Source organism: Dermochelys coriacea, chromosome 15 (genome assembly GCF_009764565.3).
Source record: "Dermochelys coriacea isolate rDerCor1 chromosome 15, rDerCor1.pri.v4, whole genome shotgun sequence".
Taxonomy (NCBI): Eukaryota; Metazoa; Chordata; order Testudines; family Dermochelyidae; genus Dermochelys; species Dermochelys coriacea.
This window is the reverse complement of record NC_050082.1, coordinates 7,992,298-8,010,040: the sequence shown is the minus strand read 5'-3', so window position 1 is coordinate 8,010,040 and position 17,743 is coordinate 7,992,298. Positions and strand designations below refer to the sequence as shown.

Below are 17,743 nucleotides of genomic sequence, written 5' to 3'. Positions count from 1 at the left end.
TGGGGGGGGTGATAAGGCCTTTAATTTTTTGGCAAAACAGCTAGAATGTCTCTTATTTTAAAAGGTCTCCTCCAGAAATCCCCATCCAGTAAATAGCATAGATGCTAATAGCTCAGGAAGGATGGATGTTGTTGGGAGCAGGGCATTGCAAACCTGTAGCTTAGCCTTCTAAGCCATCCCCCCTGGCATGCACATGAAAATTGTCATCTTCACAGAATCTTATAGCGGTTAATCAAGTGTTGTGGGCTATGGTAAGCTTCTTGAATTTAAGTGGTCTCTCAGCTTTATTGAACATGTCTATACTATCTGTGTATTTGCACACTGCTAACTAAACTCTAAAAGCTCTTTGCTGTGGCTGCTGCAAAAACCTGGGTTTGTTCCAAGTCCTGCTCTGGCATCGGAAAGGGGATTTTTCAGGACATTACAGTTCACACAGCGCTTGTAACTAGGCCTTTTCCCCCAAAGGCTTTCTTGCCTTGCACAACACACTTTTGCATACAGAAAAAAATACAAACAAACCAAAGTACTCCTCCTAGAGCATATAAAGCAGGGAAAAGGCAAAGATCTTAATGACAAAGATCAAACTATCCTGAAATGCTTTCTCTCCCCACCCTACCTTTAGGCTTCGTGAGCTATTCAGAGTGTCGGTGATGTTGTGTGATAGAGTGTATATGGTGTGATAGAGTGTATATGGTTGATGGTGTCTGCAACTGTCCATCTGGGAGCTGTGGGCAGCTTCAATGGTGCTAAGAAAAAAAAGTCTGCTGTTTATTTTCAATATTAAGGACTTACTGTGAAGAAGAAAAACACTACCCAAAGTCATACACCAATTCTACCTACAGTCTGAAAGGTTCAGATCTTCTAAGCCTTGCTGAACTTTAAGAATGCGAAGGCATTCAAAATGTGGAGTTCAGGGATGCACCTTCTGGAAAAATGAAGGATGGACTTGATTCTGGGGAAACTGAAAATAGAAGGTATCTAAAGCTGCAATGGTATGAAGTTATACAACAATAAAATTATGCCACAGGAAAAAAAAGTATTCATAGTGATTAATAATTTAAGCACTCTTTCCCTGTGGACTGAATGCTGTACATTAAGTAATCTAAAACCAATCATTCTTAATTGGCAGACAGACCCCTCTTTTAAAAACTACTTAAAATACAAAACTTTGCTAAAACTCGGGGGTGGGGGGGGGGAATTGTTCACCTCTAAGGGGCACTGATACAAAGCTAATGTCACTGTGTTCCTTGAGCATCTTTCATCAAGTCCAGCCAAAGCCATAATGGAGACCGGCACACAGCTTTTATAATACACATTATACCAGTCATCATGCACTTGACATCCATTGAACAGCATCATTTGGGAAAAGCTCTTAAACCCCAGCACTGCCAACCTACTGCTTCATATGAAGACTGGATGTCTTTCTGGAAGACATGCTTTAGCCAAACACAAGTTATTGGGCTCAATGCAGAGTTAACTGGCTGAAAGTCAATGGGCTGAGATATACGGAAGGTGAGACTAGACAATCTAATGGGCATTTCTGGCTTTACAATCTATGATCTGGTGATCTGCTGAGACTGAATCATGGACTCCAAGGTCAGAAGGGACGATTGTGATCATCTAGTCTGACCTCCTGTACAGCACAGGCCAGAAATCTCCCCCAGAATAATGCCCTTTGGTCGTAGCATTGTACTGGGAGCTCATGTTCAGCTGATTAATAACCAAAAGCGTCTGGTGGTCTGGATTTGGCCTACGGTCCACATATTGACTATTTGTGTACTAGCAAGTGGGAACACAGCAGCTATATGTGGAATCCAGTTTAATCTGTGTCTATATATGGGAGATAATTGACTCTTTAATTACTGGATTAAACACTGAAAAATCCATGGCTGATAAGTAGGCTACTTATAAGTTTGGCTACTGAATTTGGGAATTGCAGTCATGTGACTCAATTCTCCAGAAGAAATTATAACTATTTGGATAAGGTCAGAATAGATAAGAAGTCCTGAATTCATCATAAAAGCTGTTTTTCAATGAATAATACATCTGTTTTAATTTGGCTTTTTTGTTTGTTTGTTTTTTGCTTATTCTAATTCCTTCTCTGCCGTCCATTCCTTCTGACGAGATTCCTCCTATATTTAGCCTCATATTTTAGACTGTTTGTGTATTAGAGGATATCACCCACACAATCAAGATCCATTATTGCTTTTGCACATCCCTTTCTTCGCATCCATTTCGTACAGGGCAAGTAATTGAAGAGGCTGATAACCTTTCAAGAGAAGCCATCATTCCAATCTTCATACCAGTAATCCACTGCTCATCTCCTGATGGGAACAATCTACCATGCTTCAAATAATAAGGAGATTGTTTTATTTGCTTTCATACAAGCCACCAAAGCCTGAAAGGCCAAAACAGCAAATAGATTATTTTCTTTTATTATTTTCAGCCTAGAGTTATTTTTCTTCTTCATGTGGACTTTAGTTTAACTTGGATTCCTGGTGTTAGGGTAAAGAAGGTGTGTAAATGGTGGGGGGTGGGGGGAAATCTCAGAACACAAGAATAGAAGACGTGCCAAAAATAGTAATATTGCACATTTAGATAGTGTCCCTGAAATGCCGCCACCTTAGGAGGGAATGAAAGATGCTTGGTAACCAGCACACCTTGAGAAGGGTGCATGGGTGGAATCCTAGCCAAGCAATCTCGTGCAGATTGCTACTCAAAAATAAATGTGCCATGGGATCTTCAAGATCTATATAGTGCAGACAGGACTTTAGTTTTAAAGCTCTCACCCAAAAGATACACATTAAACTCTGTGAAACTAAAAGTATAAATGGTAGGAGAAAGATGCAAGATGGAGAATGAGAGGGAGATCTTATCCTTAAAGTATTTTTGGTAGACGTAAGCAGTGTGCAGTTTTACCAAGAGAAAACAATGATGTAATGGAAATTAAATGGAGTCCAGAGTATTATTAGAAGGAATGTCTCCATTGATTAAATGAGTTGCTGACAGATGGCAACAGCAATGTTGCTGGGCTATCAGTCTTGCATTCTTTGTTTGACATTTTAAAAGAAAATGATGAATGTCATTGAGTTTTTCCTGTTATTATTTGCATGAGGTAAGTGATTCTGCCTCATGGGTTTCAGATCTTCTAAGTTAGTAGGATCCTGAGCATATCTAAATATTTGCTGGCTATCTTGTTTGGAGCCAAGTTTCCTTTATTTTTCCCACTGGGGCTCCAAAAGTAAGTGCTTGTCTACGCACAAACTGGAACTGAAATAATTAAATATCTTCCATTGTTTGCAGTTGGTCCCAGGATATGAGGGAGACAAGGTGGATGAGGTAATATATTTTATATCTACAGGTGAAAGAGACATGAAGAAGAACTCTGTGTAGCTTGAAAGCTTGTCTCTTTCACCAACAGAAGCTGGTACAATTAAAAGACACTTTCTCACCCACCTTGCCTCACTGAAATAATTAAGTCAATTTTAATACACATCTGTACTCATTTCAGAGCAAGTCTGTATGTAGATGCACTTCCTGTGGATTAAGGGTGTCTTAAAACTGACTTAGTTATTTCAGTTCCAGTTTGAGTATAGACAATCCCTAAATGCCTTCTTCTAAGGTGCGCTTCCAATGCACAGGATTTTCTATAAGTTTTGAAGATGGTAGGCTGAGCATTTGACTATGGCTTGTCTTTCAGGAAGCATTTCTTTCCTCCTTTGTGAAGCCATCCACTCTGATGAAGGAGAAGAAGAGAAGAGAAAGAAATGTCTTTTTTTAAAGCAAGCTGATTTCTTTTTCCATTTGGGTCTCTAGCAAATTAATCATTGTTATTCCATATGTTCTTTCATTATTTTTACATTAAAAGTGCAAAAAACCAACCAACCAAAGTGTAGTGATGAGCAATTGCAGAAGCATCAAACTTCTGTGGCAAAGGCCAAATACTACTTTTAATTGCTGTTCCTGGGTTACATATTGAGGAGTACATGCTAGCCTTAATCCACAGCATTTCTCCCACTGCTGTCAATGTGAGGTTTGCACAAACATCAAGGGTAGAATCTGGTCTTTATGCAGGAACTACATTTTTAATATGAGACTTTCCAAGCTGTCTAAAGATTTTGGACACCCAGTTTCTAATGGGAATTGGATACCCAAATCCCTTTAGCAAATCGTCATCTGAATTCCCTAAGTGACTGTGAAAATCACACCTGTAAGTCTTTATCGTTATTTATTATTGTTAAGTACTACATTGTTGCATTCGGTATCACTCAGTGGGAAAAGTCTGCTCCCCTTCCAGACCACTGCTATTTCTGCCCTGTGTTCCTATTACTTGAACATCTTTCTTACTCTGTGTTTTTCCCTTTGTCCTGGCTTTTTGTCTCTCCTCCTTTCTTCCCTTTGCACCTCCTTCTCTGCAACAACTCTCAGTTCCACCCTTCTGCGTCCCAGCAGCAATGCAAGAACTAATGCTAATATTTTAAGCTGTCCATGTTAATTTGCTGGTATGATTAATACGTGAATTCAGCTCCAGTATTTCCAGCCATTTGTAGAGTCAGGAAGATTGCACTGCCTTGACTTAGACTTGGGGTGAGACTTTCAAAAGTGCCTAAGTGCCCACACTGACTTTCAGTGGGACTTGTGTTCCTGAGTCCCTGAGGTGCTCTTCAAAGTCCCACCCTGGAGTCAGATTTTCATACTCAAGAAGGCCAGAACCTATTAATGAAAGCTTGAATGAAGTCCTGTGGCAATGTGGTCATAGAGCACATTCATTACACACTTTCCCTTAGAAGATGCCTGTTACCTCCATAGATCCCCAGCTTGCCCCCCAGCACTGTGCTATCATTCAATCCATATGGTGAGATACTACTTGCATTACACTACTAACCTGAATAACATTCTTATTATGGAGGAATTTTAAAAAAACATCATGCTGACCTAATATTACACCTTAAAAATGGCATTCAATTTCAGCTCCCAATATATAGAAGTCTCAAAGTATAACATGACTGATTTATGCAACTGGAGAATCTATTTGAAAATCAGAAATCACTATTCTGAAGAAGGGATCCATCTAGTCTAGTATATTTTCACCTGCAGTGCTTTAGAAGAGGTGCAACAAACTCTACAGTAGGTATTTTGGGGATAAACAAACCCCAAGAACCTTTTCTTCTTAACAATTATTGGTTGACTTAAATTCAGAAACATGGAGGGTTATGTCCCCTTTCAGCAGATCCAAAGGATATAACAAAGTTCATAGTATTTGGTCACTATTTGGTTTTCTATTTTACACCCCGTTAACGCCTTCTCACCCCGAATTGTTATGTAGAAGCTGTAAAGTCCTGGGCAACAGCCAACTCAGTTCTTTTTAAATCAGTTTGCCACCACAATGTTGAAGCAAGAGTCATCTAGAAGTTGCCTTTATAGTCATCCAAGTAGGACTGTTTTAGCTATTATGTACAATCCATGTACTCATTGCTAAAGAAACTTTATGCATGAGATTTTTTTTCCTTTGTAAACATACCCTCCATTTTTCCCCTTGTGAGTGATGCCTGCCAGTGACCTTCTATGGGAAAGCTCTACAATTTCAGTAGGATAAATTATCCCATTTTTATAGTGCTATGTCTGTTATTTCCCTGTAGGAACCTGGCCTCACTGTTTTGTTGGTGGTGCAGTGGGATTACTTGGATGCTGCTTATATGACTTAGTCATATCTCTGATGGTCCAATGATGCTTTTTCTCCCGGTGCCATGGAGAAGATAGTAGGGGCCCCTGCCTGTGTCTCTAGCAGAGAAACAGGGCACAGCTTGCTAGTGACCTCTGGTGGAATCAAATAATGACAATGGGAGTAATCCATTCTTGTGGATATATAATGAACCATTTCAGCCCCTTCGGGGATGGAAGGCACCTGCTATTTTATAGTTCACCCCACTTACACAACAATTTAAATCAGGGAAATGAAATATAATATTAAACATTCTGTGGAAATGTAGGTAGACAGAATGTAGCTACCTAACTTGATCAGGACCACCAGAGTCAACGTTTTTACCCTTGAAAAAATTGCTTTGAGATCTTTTATAACGAGAAGGGGTCAGGGCTTCTGGTATTGCATCTCATCCAAAAGATGGCAACTCAAGCAACACTTAATTTGTAGGTGGCAGGATATCTGTTGCTGTTAGCAGGCTGGCTTGCAGCACAACTGAGACAGTTGCTGGTAAAAGCATTTTATTTCTGATTATACAGTCATATATATACGATAGTTGTTTATCCTTTTTACAATTCATTATCCAATGTTCTTATCTTAGTGTTTCATTATTCTGCTGTGCTGGAAACTAGAAGTTGCTTCTCATGCCATTAGCTTTGTAGTGTAGCCAAATTCCCAACGTTTATAATCTTGTTTACTTCGTTACTCATGACCCGTGGGGTAGCTTTATGCTCTGCCAAATTCTGATATCTTCCATTGACAAATTCTTCCTTAGAACATTTGATAGTCTCCATCTCCCACAGATATCATTATGGAAGACAGCTAAGGAAGATCTGCTTACCTTCTGAGAAGAGATGGCATCATAGCACAAGGTGATATGGCTGTGAATGGAGTCTGGAAAAGAGACATTGCACATGCTCCATAATCTGTCTAGTCCATATCATTTTCATTCCATGCTTGAGGAATGAAGAAGGACTTGTCATAGTGGGCACTCCTTTCCAAGCCTGAGGAAAGCCTAAAGAAGATACCTTATGCATCATGGGGAGCGAGGAACCAGGTTCCAACATGTTCAGCTCTGTAAATATGCAGTTGTCAAGGCCCTCAAGGTAGGCATCTGATGAAGTGAGCTGTAGCTCACGAAAGCTTATGCTCAAATAAATTTGTTAGTCTCTAAGGTGCCACAAGTACTCCTTTTCTTTTTGCGAATACAGACTAACACGGCTGCTACTCTGAAAGGTAGGTACATCTTCACTTGTTTCATGGGAGTTACAGGCCTGGCAACAAACAGCCTGGTGTAACATACTTAGTCTTTGGCTCAAGTGGTAGAGTGAGCTGTGATTTGAAGCTAGAGAGCTTAGGTTTAATCACCTACTGGGGCAGCTGTTTCCTCTTGTTATTTCCTCTGCATCCTTTGGGAGGTTTCAGCACCCACTTCCCTCCATTTGTACACACCTCACAGAACCAGTATCCTAGGCAAGGCTTCCTTTCAGAGTCCATCAATACCACTCATTAACTAGCCAAAAGGCGATTGGAGGCACTCTCTCTCCTGCTTTGTTTCTGCATCACAGTAATGCTCGTTCTGATTGAGGTGGGCTGCAAGAGGCTTCTTCTGTTTCCCACCAAAACTCACTCCAGTCATCAGAGAAGGGGGACTCGAGAGTACTGCAAAATGTGCACTCTCTCTCTCTCTCTCTCTCTCTCTTGTTCTCCCAGACTGTGTGTGCCTTAGTGGGGATATCAACTCTGCCCTTTTAATTCTGAGTGCCTGACTGGCAGCCAGTTTATGCAACTGCTATTTCAGAATGCACACAAAATAACTGCAAAAAGTCAAGTTCCAAGCAGGGTGATATTTCTGAAGATGCACACATTGCACCACGAGAGGGCACCACACTCCTCATCACAGCAATAGACAGCAATGACTCAACTTACTTTGATGGGCTGGTCGTTCCAAGTGCCTAGACTCTTTTCTATTCCTTGGGCTCTGTCTACATGCAGCTTTTGGACTAGTGTAAGAGTTCTGGTGACTTTTCTCCTGAAAGGGTTAAAGTACAACCCCTGGGATGGAAGCAGTTATACCAATATAAAGATGACTTATACCAGAATACCCATTCCCCTTCCCATATGGGAAAAGCTATACCACTATAAAGCACCTTTATACCAGTATAACTGCCTCCAAACTAGGGGAGTGATGCTTTTTTAACTATACTAGTATAGTTAAAGCAGTTCAATTTGTGTGTATTGACAAGAATTTACAAGTATACCCCAGATAAATAGGGATTAGTATCACTTCCTTTTTTCTTTGGTATACTTTAGCCCACACTCAGAAGTCTGGAATTTGGAAGTCAAGGAGAAGCCCTCTCCAATTGTCAGTTGCAATGCACAAAGAAGTTAAGTACACCCTGAGATATCAGGATGCTCAGGTACAAAGATGATATATGTGGTATAAAGACCTAAATAGAAATATTAAACAAAAATGAAGAGATTGGACACCAGAGGCGCTGACTATACTCTCCCTGCCCCCACCCATCACTTGTGCCTTGGAAAAGGCTGCTTCATTTTACAAGTCTACTTGTTGAGAAAGTAACTGGATATAGGAATTCACGTAACTGAGTGGGATTCCAGGTGTGCACATCTGCCTTCCAGTTCTTGCCTTTCCCAGAGCAATGCTGGCTGGTTGACATCGGAGAGCAAATCAAACTGTTTAGGAGGTAGGTGTATATTTCTGCCTCTTAGCTAAATGTTGAGGTGCCAATTCAGGACTCTTGAAAGAGAATTACTATAACTGGATATAAGCCAGCACCGTACAAACTTCCACTGAATACTACTCTGCTATTGCATCTGTCTCTTGCCATGGAGAAACACCTGCTGTGCAAGTCCTGAGCTCGGCAACACCTCTTTGCTTCCCTTAATAAGGTCATCTCTCTCCCTACCCCCACCATGCTTAAATCTTGACCTGCAGCATTCTTAATATTCCATACTTGGGCTTTTCTTGAGAAGAGGCTGTCATTTAAGCAAATCTAGTCAAGAGATGGTTTGGCAATATGTCAGGCACCCAGATGCTATGGTGATGGATGTCAGTATAAAATCTAAGATAGAATAGTTATGGACCAGACTAAAGCTACCAAACTAGCTTTCATTTGTGACCTCAACCAGGTTTGAACTCTGGGTCCAACATGGCCTTCTTCCCTATAACTATAATCTCTCTCTCTTTTTCTTCTGCCTTTGCCTCCCCTCCTCAGGGTAAAGGTGCTGTGGTAGAGAAATCAGAGACCTTGCTGCCTTCCCATCCTGTTAATTGATTCCATATCCATTGTGTACACACTTCATGACTCACTAAGGCTCTGCCCCTCAAGGCTTCTCCATAGCATCTCGTAATCACTAATAAGAGTCAGATTAACCTTGTGCATAGGTGACTATTAAGGTTTTTCAGTCTTGCACTCTGTTGCTTTTATGAGTCCTCTGGTACACCATTCTCTGAATCATATAGATTAACCCCATTTATTTCACATATAACCCCATTCCCAGCCTCAGCAAAGGGAAGGCCTCAGCACTACAAGGCACTTCTTGGCAGGAAGCTCTTCGCATCAAGTCTATTAGGGCAGTGACAGCTGAGCCTCCCGCTAATGACTTATAGTACCAGATTGGAACAAATTGTTCTTATTTTGTTTCTTTAATATATATTTTGAGAGTGAAGTCGAGTACATGCATGCATTTTCTCTGCTAATAGACTGTTTTAAAATAGGGACAAAAAGACATTGGAAACAGAGGTCAAAGGGATGCTAAAGAGAGGAAGAATGGCTATTTCTATTCTGCTTCCTGGGCTAGAATGGAATGAGCAGTTGCAGGAGATAACCAGGCTATGGAAAATACAAGGATCCCACTCTACCCCAGTGCTGCAGAGAGATGCCGCTGCACTCTGGCTTCAGAACACTCCAAAGTCCCATAGAGATTCTGGAGAAGATTTTTAAAGGCACAAAGAGCCATTTGGTGACCGGCTCTCATTAAAGTCAATGGGCGTTGAGCATTTAACCCTCATTTGTGTCTTTGAAAATCTCCCTCTCCTTTCTTTTCAACGAGCACAAAACTTCCAAGGACAGCCTGGGAGGCTGAGAGGTGTATATTAGATCAAGCCAAGTGCAGCACAAGGGTTAAGTAAGGCAGCCTCTAACACACTTGCAGCCACCCACTGGTTCAGTATAGGCCTGACCCAAAGCCATCTGAAGCCCATGGGCATCTTTTCACTGACATCAGTGAAATTTGGATCAAGCCCAATCTTTAACACCTTTTTCCTGACAATCTCAAAGATTTAAGCTTAATAAATTATATACCTCACAACTTCCCTATGAGAGGAAGCACTGTCCCCAATTTACAGATAAGAAAACTGAGACACAGCAATTAAGTGACTTCTCAGAAAACTTTTCCCGACTACAGATGTGCAGTTTGCACTGATAAACAATTTTCATAGGCCATATAGCCCATGCCAGCTGTTCCTCTGAAGCAGTCTGGTGAACGTCTTGGCTTTTGGTTTTCATAGCTCATGAAATGTCACCAGTAAAAATTCATGTTTATCTAATAATGAAGAAACAGGGCCAAACAAATATTCTGAGCTTTGCACTAATTCATTTTTTATTTAAAATGGCAGGTAAATATATGCAAGTTAGGTGTGGCCCTCACAATTTCTGACTAGTATCAGGGGGTAGCTGTGTTAGTCAGTATCCACAAAAACATCTGAAGAAGTGGGTTTTTTACCCATGAAAGCTTATGCCCAAATAAATCTGTTAGTCTTTAAGGTGCCACCTAATTTCTGACTAGTTACCACTAGCCTGTTGGTGTGAGTTGGGGAATCACTATGCTAAACAAAAATGTGGAAGGAATAATATAATAATACCTATTTCTTATATAGCATTTTCCATTAGTAAATCTCACAGCACTTAAGAACCTTTGATATATTTATCTTCACAACACCCCTCTGATGTAAAAAGAAAAGGAGTACTTGTGGCACCTTAGAGACTAAAAAATTTATTTGAGCATAAGCTTTCGTAAACTACAGCTCACTTCATCGGATGCATTCCTTTTCTTTTTGCGAATACAGACTAACACGGCTACTACTCTGAAACCCTCTGGTGTAGGGAAGCATTATAACCCCATTTCACAAATGTGGAACTGAAGCACAGAGAGATGGAGTTACTTTGCTAACAACACATAGGAAGTCCCTAGTAGAGCAGGAACTTGAACCCAGCTCTTCCAAATCCTAACTCAATGCCCTAACCACTGATAGGGAAGGACTATAGCTAATTGCAGTGCTTTCAGGTGCATTTCTGAGTCAGCCTCTCCACTTAGGGTCAAAAAAGCCAGAGCATGTGAATCTGCCTTACCTAGTGAAATGTTTTGAATGGATGGCGGGGGGGTACAGTGGCCTTGGTGACATTAACCCCTTTTGTGCCAGGATGTTAAGATTTTGCACCCATTTAATATGTAACAGCTAGTATAACAACTTGCTCTACAGGGCAATATGGGATTCCTGCTTCCCAGACTCTTTGTACATCTATAGAGCACTGAAAGAGTTAAATATAGCTTTTATTGACAGTGTGTGGCATGGCTGAGGATTAGGGCTTATTTTAGCTGCTCTTCCTAAACATAGCAAAGGTCATGAGGGAACAGGCTTCATTGCTAAGTCTTGTTGGCCTTGTTCCTTCTGTGGGTTTTGCTGGAGGATGGGACTGTCTCACTTACAAGGATAATAGATGACTAGCTTGGTGCTGATTAACCTCATTTTAATTGATAATTAATTTAAAACCCTATTTACTTTCCCTGGAACAGCTGAGACTCCAAGGAAACCACTGTGAAGGCACACAAGGATTGAAATCTTCTTTAAGGGAATTGCTGAGTGTGGGAAGGGATATAGTCTTATATTCAGAATCAGTTTCCAGTTACACTGTGACTTTAGAGCTTGAGTGAATTTGTGGAAAAGAGGGACTATCAGCTCTGACTAGAATGAGGAATAGTGCAGATAAGTTCAGTCTATGCTTCTCCTGGTTGGCTTGGCTAGGCTAGGCTAATGCATCCTTGTCTTGATCTGTAAAGATATCTGCTGTTCAAATCCTGATTGGGCCCTCCCCAGGCTCTGTCAATGCACCTACTTCCTGGCTTATCATATTCCCTATTATTCCAGTCCTGGGGATTTGATGAACAGACTAGTGATGTGGCTGAATATCCTTCCAGGACCACTTCAAACCATGAAGGTTGTTTTGCTTGTTGCAAAACTGCCCAAAAGGTATGTGATTCCATAGTTATACAGCTCTCATAACTTGAGGATTGTCCTGAGAGTCATTCTTATTCAGAGCCTTATTCTTTCCCCATTCTGGACTTTGTTCTGTGGGTCTTACCATCCCAGCATGATCCTCTCATAGCCGTGTTAAGTTTCCTAGCAGTACATTCACCCTGGGGCTTTTCTAACCACAGTTTAAAATCTATTGAGTAGCCCTAGCTAGTATAGTAATACTTTGTCCTTCTATAGCACCTTTCAGCCAGTGACCTCAAGCATCTTATGAACATTCAAGAATTAAGTCTTACAGCACCTGTGAGGTAGGTATTATCCTTATTGTATAGGCTGTTAAACTAAGAGGCTGTGATTTGCTCAAGGTCATACTCGTGAATCTGTGCAGAAGTGGCAGTAGATCCCAGCAATACTGACTCCTCTTAGCTTGAGGCACTGGTGTACACTCCTTTCCAGTACAACCCACAGCTGACATGAGCTAAATTTTAAATTACTTCTTATATCATAAGATATCCTGACATCTCACTTGATGCTATATTGTGATGTCTCATAGACTTGTATTCAGTGGAATTACCAAGTCCTAAAGTATAGCCTCTAGGTACTGTGATAATAGGTACTTTAGGAAAAACCTAGGTAATAACAGAAAGCTTGAACTTCCCTTATCACAGTCTACCACCAAAGGTAATTAAAGCAAATAAAGGAGGCTGCATATTCACAATATCATTCCCAGCTATTCCAGTAGTTTGGGCTGTGAATTGCTGCCTTTCAATTCTCCCTCTGTGTGTGTGTGTGTGTGTGTGTGCGTGTCTGGTGGAAACATCTCTGGCTGCTGAAAGGAAGATGGGTTTTCTTTGAGTCCTGGCACAAGCTACCAGACTGGCTGAATCTTTGGAATGTGCAGATGCATAAAAAAGGCCTTAAGGGGCTCCTGCACTCTCCATGGGGTTTCTGCATTAGAGCAAATAGGTTAAAAATAGCTCCTGTCTAATTAGATAGAATTAGAACTGCTTATCTGAAGGGTGCTTGCCACTCTAGGCAATTTCACCCTTTTATAACTAATGCCAACTGACCTCCACTTTCACCTCACCTGTTATAGAGAATGATTGAGGGTTCCTTTTAAAGTGGGCATCTGTTCTGAAAAGTGACTGTGTATTAAATAACAATGCTGTGCGATTCCAGGTTTGGCTGAGTGACTTCAGATCAGATTTACTCCATTTACAAGTAGAAAATACTTCCTCTAACCCACAGTTGCCAGCTCTACAAACTCAGAATGGAATCTGAAAGACAAGCTTGGTTCTCTCTCGCTCTTGCATTATCACCATTAATAAAAACTCTGCAAGCCAAATCCTTCTTTTTTTATACCTTGTCTAAAGTTTATTTGCCAGCTGAGCAAAAGAGCTCCCCTTCTGGGGCCAGATTTTTCCACTGCTGTTCAGGCAGGCTTTCAAAAGTGGCCGGCACTAACAAATAGAGCCAGACTTTCAAAAAAGCTCTGCACCCAGCAGATCCCATTGTTCTCAATGGAAGCTGCTGGGTGCTAAGCCCTTTTGAAAAAGCTGACCTTAGTGACTGCTTTGCCCTCCCCTCTCCAGTAACATATTCTAGCCATGGCTCCTCTTAATGTATTGGCTATTTGTGGGATGGAATGTAGTGTAGCAGTTAAAGCAGGAGGCTGATACTCAGGATTACGTTTTTAGTCCCAGTTTTGCCATAGACTGTGTATGTGACTGTGGGCAATTCCCTGTATGTCTGGGATCTCTCTGTATGTCTGTCTCACCATGTGTAAAATGGGGATAATTCTTACCTGCATCCCAAGCATATTGTGAAGTTTAGTTCTCCTTTTTCAAACGAATGGAAGGAACTGTAGAAGTTTTAATAGAGGAAGTTAATACTCATGGGGTCAGAAGGGATAAAGTTTTACTAGTTGCTATGAGGGGAGCATGACCTGATCAAGTAGAGAGAGGTCATTAAAGGTGATGGTAGGATGATTTCCATGAGCCCCTCCTACATCTAACAACCGTTCCAGTATTAGAAGTGTGGAGTGGCCGGCTGCTACGCCAAATAGCATAGGTGGCTAACCTGTTTACACACACACAAAATTTCCATAAACTGGATGTTCTCTGGGATTTTCCACAATGCCTTTGCCTACCTCCCCCCCCCCCCCACCCTTTTGAGTTGGGAAGGGGAAGAGATTTCCCATTGGCTTTCTCCATAAAGACTGCTTGTATATTTTTAGCTGCTCAGGATGTCTCCAAGTAACACGCTGGCTCTGAACTTGCCATGTCAGCCTTCCCTTTTAAACCCCCTCTTGGGAGGTTTATGGCTGGCTCTCTGCAGCTTTGCTGATGCAGCCTGTAATGTTTATACCTGCAATCAAGTATCAGCTGAAGCCCAACGCTGGGAGTTTTCCTCTTTCTTTCTTCTGATGCTGAGTTTGCAAGCTGGTAATCTGGTAGTTTTCCATGCACAATCCCCACCCCCACCCCTCAAAATCCTGCCACCTGATAGCTTTTTATAAACCTATGTGTTTATAGTCAGTAGGGGATGGATGGACCTAGCCTCTAGATTTCTATTTCTAGATGATTTATAATGCAGTCTTCCCCCACACCCTTACCTCCCAGAGCAGTACATGGATGTTGAGATTCACCACACAAGAGTTTTATGTACATTTCATAAACCCCCTTGTAAACAGAGCCAACCTTCCCACTCTATCAGAGTGCATTCTCTCCTTGCAAGCTCCCTTCAGTACAGAGTATCCAGTGGCTTAAGATGTTCTCAAAACTCCTCAATGAAATGATAGGCCTGGATCAACATAACTGCTTCCCACATTGTATCTGTTTCTGTCACTTCAATGCAACAGACATTTCAGGCTTTAAAGTGACATACAGACAGAGTGACAAGGTGGGTGTTGGTACAATAAAAGATATCACCTCACCCTCCTTGTCTCTCTAATATCCTGGGACTGATGGCTACAACAGCACTGCATACACAGAGTGACCGTCCTAGAGTTTTATGACAGATTTCAGAGTAGCAGCCATATTAGCCTGTATTCGCAAAAAGAAAAGGCGTACTTGTGAAAGTCTCTAAGGTGCCACAAGTACTCCTTTTCTTTTTTTCTAGAGTTTTATATTATAGATAGGTGGCACAGCATCATTCTACCACTGTGTTATCTAAGCCTGATCTGAGCTCATGACATGGCAGTAAAGATACTTAAGTCCTGTCGGAAACAATGATCACACCTGTGGTAGAGCCAGTGTAGCTGCATTATAGTTGAAAAATGGGTAAACTAAATTATATGGTAGACAAGGCTCCACAAAGCATCAAACCTTAAGCTTCAGAATTGGCAACTCTTCCCTCTTCCTGAAGTTTAAATTGGGCTGTGATGAGGTTATCTTCCCCTCATCAGGTCATGTGTATATTGCCTCAGTTTCCCCTTCTTGGGCTCCCCAATACACTCCTGCTTCAAGTAACATCCACTTTTGTGGGTCTAGTTTATTAACAAAATGGTTCATTGTGGGGAAAATGTGTATTTGAGTTAACAGACTTCACAGTTCCTTCCCCAACCCATGGCATAGTGACCGATCTTTCCTAAAGCCTTTCCTAGCCGAGTCTTTTACTCAAGCTCTTTATGAACACCTCCCTTCCCTATCTGTCAGCGGTCTCTCAAAGGCAAAACCTGCTATGCCGGAGCTGCTGTCCTGTGATCATCTGACCCAGTCATCAGTCAGGACCTTAAAACGGGGAGCAAGGAAGCATGCATATTGTATTTGCCTAAGGACCAGTACAGTGTTATGTGGTCCTGTGTTTTATAGGAAATTTCATGCTAATGTCGCTCATAGCGACAGGGCAATGATTTCCATAGTTGACTGCTTTGCAGTAGTAAGAGCTTGTAAATGTTTCCATGGCAGTTGTCATGTTTCTCGTACACAAAGAGCAGCCGCCTGCTTTCAGTCTAAAAACTCTCATTTTAAAACTTCCTTTTAAATTAAGGTAAATAGCAACCCAGTACATGAGCAAAACCCTCCAGGGAAAGTACACTGTGCCTGCATCTTCGGTGTCGCAGGCTCCTAGCAGCTCTGAGAACAAAATGGCTGCTGCCTCAGGAAAGCAGTGGAGAAGTTGGACATTTAAAGATGCAGTGCACAGAAAAACATGTGTCTCAGATTCCTAGCTGCATACAGCAGTAGCAATGAATTTGGTTTGCTCATGTATTGGTTGGCAGGAGTGAGTGTGAGATGGGGGAGGAGGGAGTAGTCTTGCTTTCTCTTCAAAACTTTTATCCCTCCGCGGAGAGAGATCTACATTTGAACCCCTTCTGTTTTCTTGTGCATCTGCAAGTACGGTGGCAGTCTGGTCATTTTGCAATTCCCCCCCACCCCACCCACCCACCTTTTAGTTATGTGGCCTATCTCCACTGCAGTATGTTTTTTAATAGGAATGTACTGCAATACAGAGAGACCTTGGGGTGGTGCCAGTCAGTTTTTTCACAGACCTTGAGAAAGGGACTTGGAGGTTGGTCAGAGGATATGGATAGCAGTTCTGAATTGTCCAATTGCTCAGCAGAGAAGGAAGCTTCAAGGAATATTTCATGCATAGTGATACACTGTCTAGCCACTGGCTGTCTGGAATGCTGTGCCAGCACAGAGTGGGATCATGAGAGTCTCTCCAAGCTGCAATTACACAGAGATCCAATGGGGGGGGCGCGGTTTGGGAATGAGAGGAGCAGAGAGAACTGGGCAAGAAGTCAAAGGTGTGTGTATGTGTGTGTGTGTGGGGGGGGGGTTATGTCCCAAGGAACTGGGAACTCCTGGCCTCCAAGCACCTAGACTCGACTCACTGTTATGTGCTTTATTGGGTCACATCAGCACTGCCTGCATAGCTGCGCAGCACTGACTAAAACTTCCAAAAGCCCATCCTACTATCTGCTGGGCTCAGCGTAAATCCTTGGGGTGGGGGAGGAGGGAGTGTTTTCTTTGTTAGCTACAAAGGCCCAGATCCTCAAAGGAATTGAGGCTCCTAACTTCCAATGAAATCGATGGATGTTAGGAGCCTAAATACCTTGGAGGATCTGGGCCAAAGTCCTGCACAAGAATCTGGTGGGATTGTTCCTCAGGGCATTTACAAGACCATGCCATGGACAGAAATGGTTGAGGAGTGGTGCTTGCTAGGAAGGGATAGAAACCCTTTCAAACTTGCTCTGCATTTCAGAAAAGAAGTTGCACAGACCAGACTCTAATTCAAGGATAATCCCACTCATGCTCCAGCCTGAGCATCCACAGAGTGATCAACTGACCTTATTTGCTATGGTGGCACATTGGCCAAAGACTATCCTGCAAGCACCTCTCTTCTAGATCACAATCCACTCCAGCATGTTAAAACAAAAAACAGATATGATGGGAGTTGTGGAGAAATTCCCAATCTTCAGCCTCCATGCCTGGCTGCAGAGATAAAAATATTGCTTAATAGTGACGTGGGGAGGCAATATTCCCACCTTGCTCCGAAACGAAGGCTCTGCAGTCTGGATAGGGCCAAAACTTGCCTCCTTTCTTGGGTTTTGCTTTAGTAACAAGGTACACAAAGTGCAACACAACCTCACCTTGTGACACATTTGCTGATGGCCTGGCATGATACCACATGACAATCCGAAGACCCTTCCATCAGTGCAGATCTGGCATATTGCCTGTAGGGTCAGATTTTCAAAAGAGCTCAGTGTCCCGCAGCTCACATTGTGACACTTATGGCCAGATTTTCAAAACTGTGGAGGC

The 17,743-nt window shown here is 42.0% G+C and overlaps 1 long non-coding RNA gene across 1 annotated transcript in view; it reads left to right on the top strand.

Annotated features, from left to right (window-relative positions):
• The first annotated feature begins 6,510 nt into the window (after positions 1-6,510).
• The window catches only part of LOC122456753, a 38,333-nt gene continuing 27,100 nt past the window's right edge, over positions 6,511-17,743 (top strand). The window contains exons 1-2 of the long non-coding RNA XR_006275790.1: positions 6,511-6,807; positions 8,248-8,409. This is a non-coding gene — a long non-coding RNA (uncharacterized LOC122456753). The remainder of the gene's footprint in view (positions 6,808-8,247; positions 8,410-17,743) is intronic.